Source organism: Trifolium pratense, linkage group LG1 (genome assembly GCF_020283565.1).
Source record: "Trifolium pratense cultivar HEN17-A07 linkage group LG1, ARS_RC_1.1, whole genome shotgun sequence".
NCBI lineage: Eukaryota > Viridiplantae > Streptophyta > Magnoliopsida > Fabales > Fabaceae > Trifolium > Trifolium pratense.
Window position 1 is genome coordinate 40,108,620 of NC_060059.1, and position 5,893 is coordinate 40,114,512.

Consider the following 5,893-nt stretch of genomic DNA (forward strand, 5'->3'; position numbering starts at 1 on the left):
CTCAATCTATTACGTGGATTTTTCATATGAATACCTCATTGTCGGAGCTAGACCCATTGCAAGGAACCTCGAAGCCTTTGCCCGAGCTAGCTAGTACCTTTGCAAGGAAGGCGATGGAACACATCATTAATGGAACGATTTCCTACACTTGACAATTACTATGATTTTTTATATCTTTAAGATTAGGGTTCATTACTAATTAGTATGATGTAAGTTTATTAGGGTATATTTTGATGATTATTAATGTTATATATCATCCTCAATATGAGGTCATGTTTTGATGATTGATCATGATATATCAGTTATATGCATGTTTGGTTTTTGTTTTATGTTGTGTTGAATTTTGTGCCTTGCAATTTATAATGTCTATAATGCTATTTGAGAGCTTGTCAATTATTCTATTCCAAATTCCATGTCATTTGTAAGTGTAATACTATATGGTAAAATTCCCGTATTGCACGAGCTGTAAAATGTAGCAAATTAAGTTTCAAAAAGATTGATAGGGAATTTATAGGGAATTTAGAATTTACACCTAAGCAAAATTTGTTGCAATTTAATTAGCCTTCTATTTTGGAGGCAAAGTTCTACTTTCAAACTCTATTCAAAGTTCAAAAACATAACAAAATATCGGTTTATATCGATGATGATATAACAATCATCAAACAAAAAGATATAAAAAAATCTTAGTAATGGAGTGAGGATAAAACAAAAAAGAGTTCTTTTGCAGCATCCTTAGATGGGTCCTGCCAACTGATGCTGCAAGCCATAATCAAATTTCTAAGGATTGCGAGGCATATATGATGCACCATTGTTGGGGGTGCATCGTCCAAATTGAAACGATGAGCAATGATGATGGCGATGAACATAATCGAGAAAAAGTCTTTGGTGACGTTGATGGATGGATGGATCCAAAGGATGAACTGATCAAAGTATGAAAGAATAATGTGTATGAAGATTGTATAAAAGATTAATTCTACTCCTATACTCATTCGATGAGATGCCCAATCCATTAACGGAGGAATGCAAAGCTGCAACCAGATTGTGTAGCATATATTATAAAATAACTTCATTATCTCTATTGTTTCTGTGAACAAACAAACAAGAGCTAGATAATATAATCAGTCATGTTAAAAATTATAAATAGATACCAAAAAAAAAAAAGCATATGTCCAATATTTTGTTAGGATTTGTAGAGCTCTCTACTACACAAATATGCAAAGCAACCAAAACTATTTTGGTGGGTAACAAAAGCACAAGTCAATAACAAAACCAACAATACCATTCATTTATTTATCTATAAAAAAATCCCTAGCTGCCACCAATGATAGAGAGAAAACAAAAACCCTTAACCTTGGCTAGGCTAGTGAGAACATAGAAACTCTAGCATTGTATACTTGCAATTTGCAAACACTGTTTTCATTTACTAAAATATGTTAATTTCAACATATTAACAAAACTTGAAACTTTGCCTCTAAAATAGAAGACTAAATTTCCCAAATTTTAGTTAGGTGTAAGGTTTCTAACTAAGGGTAGGCAAATGCCTTATCAATTGAAGACTAAATTTCCCAAATTTTAGTTAGGTGTCAGGTTTTTAACTAAGGGTAGGCAAATGCCTTATCAATTGAAGACTAAATTGCCCTAAACCTCTTCATCATCCATGATGTCCATGACCTCTTCTTCATCCATGATGTCTATGACCTCTTCATCCATGATGTCCATCCAACGGAAGATGTGAGACAGCGCCCAATTGATAGCGATTGCGAGGCATATATGGTCCTTCACTGTCGAGGGTTCATCGACGAAATTGAAGAGAGAATCCTTTCGCTGACGTTGATGTATGGATCGATCCAAAGGACGAACCGACGAAAGTACTTCATAATAATGAGTGTGAGGCATGTGTAAAAGATTAATTGTGTTTCCTTAGTCATTTAATGAGATGCCCAATCCATTGCCGGAGGAATTAATATCTGCATACAGACTGTGTAGCATATATCATCATCATATAACTCCATAATCTCGTCCATTGTTTCTGTGAAAAAAGAGATTATAGTTAGCCGTGATAAAAATAAATATAAATACATAAAGGAAAGGATTTAATTGCACTTTTAGTCTTGTGTAAGAATTTGGATTTGACCGATCTTTAGTTGGTTCGGTGGTGATTGACCCTGAACTTAGTAGGAGAACCACGGTTCGATTCCCGCAACTGCTATCGGGAGAGGACAAGAACAGATGTCAGAACTGACCCCGAACCAGATTAAACAGGTGGAGTTGCTTCACTAATAACTTTGGTGTATAATATATATAGTGAAAACTAATTTGTGACCAAATCTTATTCATTGATTCTATTTTATTTTAGGCTTAAATCAATAACTAAAAATACTGTAATTAATTTTGGGGGCCATCGATGAGAAGAAACAAATAATTGATTGGTTACACACACAGGGAATAATTTGTACTGCAACACACACAGATTGTGTTGAATTAATAAGTTATGTATGCTATGACATTTGGAAGACTAGAAATCTACTGATGTTTCAGGAAGAAGACAAACCTGTTATGGTAGTTAGGGTTTAGGGTGGAACTGTAACTCGCACGGCCATGGAAGCTGAAGCTATGGGGATTATTATGGAGGAGGTGTTACAACGAATCGAGCAAAATGATGATTGTTGAATTGAATCGGATTCAAGTGTGGTTCTCCCTTGGCTGGGTTGGGTTAGGTTGGGAATAGTGTGGCTGAGCCCAATAACGAATGGTCTACTAATCTAACCCCTCATATTCTTACTCACTTCCTTTGAGTTTTAACATTGAACCACTGGCTACGCCGGTTCAATGACTGGTCCGGTTCTGATTACCTTGTTTCAAAGAAACAAAGTATTTTGAGGAGATTTTATTTTTATTTTCTCACCACCAATATTTGGTCTATTAGACCGCCTAATCTAATTTTTATTTTGCATATTTGGTTTCTTATGTTTATTTTAGGTTTCAAAAGTTTCAAATTGGTTATTTTAGTCAAATTTATGTTTATAAATCGTCTACGTGACTAGTAGATTTGCATATGCGGACAACTTAAGAGGATACTATTCAAAAGTTTTAGAAGAAATTAACTCAAAATTTTACAAAAGGAACAGACTTATGTTGAAATCAATAATATAAGGGACTAACTTGAAACTTTTTAACTATAAGAGATCAAATTAAAACCTAAAAAAATATAAAAAAATCTAGTAACTATCAATGGTTGGAAATCGGTCCATTCATGATGTGTGTCATCACCTTCCTTGCAAGGGTTCTAACGACTGCAAAGTCTTCAAGGCTTCCTTGCAAGGGGTCTAGCTTTGACAAGGAGGCGTAGAGTTGTGGAATCCTAGTAATGGAGTGGATGATTGTGGTTCTTATGCTTTTCCCTTTTAATTTAGTAGTCTCCATGCCGAGATGACTTTTTATATTGACGTGTCACTCAACTCTCATAACCGGCAGAATCAAAGTAAAGAAAATATCAAACAGTTTGAAAGGAATTTCATTTACACTACGCTCAACTTTTAGCTTGGTGATAAGAATTGGATGTCACGTAAGGGTAGGCAATTCTTTTTTAACATAATAATGGAATGAGAAAATAATTTGAGACAAAAAAAATTCTTATTTCAACATTTACTGTGTGACTCTATCTACTACTGTATGTTATTGAACATAAAAAATTAAGCTAAAGAGAACTAGTGATGGTAGAAGAGACCACTTACTTATAGTCTGTTGTGAACGACAGAGAAGTTCAAAACCCTTATTTGGACTATGGTTCGCTAATAAGACACTAGTGTGTTTTTTTTTAATATATATATGGGATGGGATGGGATGAGATGGGATAGGATCTACCAACACTAAAAAAACAGTGAAACTTTTTATTTTATTGAGACAAAACAGTTAGATTTTTTACTAAAAAACAGTGAGAAATTTATCGTAGAAAATATCACAATCTCATATAAAATTTTGGAGATTGTGATTTTTATTATGTGGGTTTTAATTTAATTTATATGGGCTGTGGATGCTCGCGGAACTTAAATCTGTGATAAAAAAAATTTGCACCCTTCGGCTTTCTCACGTGTCTTTTGAATGCATATAAATTGTTTTGTTTTATTTCTATTTATGATTTATTTTATTCCTATTTTTAAGAATATTATTTTTTATTGTATTTATCTTATATTCTTTTTTATTTTTTTTAGTAAAATTACAATGAAGAATATAAAACATGGAATGTGATTAATAAATTTTGCAGTAATCAATTTTATTATATTTGGTCCCAATTTGAGATACTAATTTGTTTTCAATATAAAAATGTCAAAGATAAATTTAAATTTATTTTTATCAGCGATAAAATTGTCCCATCTAAAATTTGTAATAGATATAAAATAAAAGTTATCTCAGCTATTGGACAAAGTCAAAATTTACTCTTTTTGGTGGTTTGAATCTTATGTTATGTCTGAAAATCGACTAATGTTGTTTTGTTGTTCATCTAATTATATATTGTATAATTTTTTGTAGTTTCCTTCGATTAGGGTTGAGAACAGGCCAGGCCAGGCCTTGACAGGCCTGAGCCTGGCCTACGATTTGTTTTTCAGGCCTGAGCCTGGCCTGTGGCCTATCAAATGTTTTTTTTTTGGCCTGGCCTGAGCCTCTTAAAAGCCTGACCTGGCCTTGTAGCCTGTTTAAAAGTCTGTGTTATATTAAAGCTTCTCCCTATAGTTTTTTTAAATAGGCTAAACAGGCCTTAAAAAGTTCACATTTTAATTTTTATAATTTCTACAACATTAAGAAAAAGCTAATAATATGATTAACACAATAATTAAAAACTAATAAAATAACAAATACGATTACGAAAAGTCGCAATAATTAAAAGCTAATAATATTTATATAAATAATATTTTTTTATAAGATATAAATAATAATATTATATAAATAATAATTATTATAAACAAGCCGGCCTATCAGGCTTCGTAGGCCTTTTTAGAAGCCTAAGCCTGACCTATTTATGTAAACAGACCGTTTTTAAAGCCTAAGCCTGGCATTTTTAATAACCAGGCCAGGCCAGACCAGACTTATACAGGCCAGGCCGAAGGCCCCTGTAGGCCGCCTGGCCTATTCCCAACCCTACCTTGGATACACCTTGTGGTGAGAAGATTATTCGTTCTCTTTTATTTATATATATATATATATATATATATATATATATATATATATATGGGGTTTTCTAACTTAGACCCTAGTTAGGTCTAAGTTAGCAAGGTGCACCTTTTCAATTGGACCAAAATACCCATTCTTTTAATTTTTGAAAGAATATAGCAACAGGGGCATTTCTGTAATTTTACATAAAAAAAAAATACTGACACGCGCCCCCACCTTCTTAAAAATTAATAGACGTGGATCCAGTGTCGCGCGCGTACGGAAGGACCATGGTTACAGACCGTTGATTTCCATCAGACAGCCAAGATGTGATCTCATTAAGGCTGTCTGATTGATCAGACAGCCCAGATCATCCTACCATCTTGTCTGCGCCACACTAGATTATAAGCTGGAGAGAGAAAATTTTACTTTTGAAAAAGGCAGCCACGTGTCAGCATATGAATGGGTCTGCGTGATTCTTTCCATTTTATGCTTTAAACTCGATTATTTCGTCGTAAATTAATTTTTTATTTTTTAATTTTTATACCAAAATTCATAATTTTTTTTTCTCTACAAATAGAGACTTGGTTTGTTTGATTTGGACACCGAAAAAAAACGCAATTTTTCACTACTTTAAACTCGATTATTTCGTCGTAAATTAATTTTTTATTTTTTATTTTTTATACCAAAATTCATAATTTTTTTTTCCTACAAATAGAGATTTGGTTCGTTCGATTTGGACACC

At 33.1% G+C, this 5,893-nt stretch overlaps 1 long non-coding RNA gene across 1 annotated transcript; it reads right to left on the bottom strand.

The window, feature by feature from the left end:
- Positions 1-1,366: 1,366 nt before the first annotated feature.
- Positions 1,367-2,667, bottom strand: LOC123917302. Its single transcript, XR_006812430.1, has 2 exons — positions 2,552-2,667; positions 1,367-2,029 (listed from the first exon to the last, which is right to left on the bottom strand). It is a non-coding gene; the product is annotated as an uncharacterized LOC123917302 (long non-coding RNA).
- Positions 2,668-5,893: the final 3,226 nt, after the last annotated feature.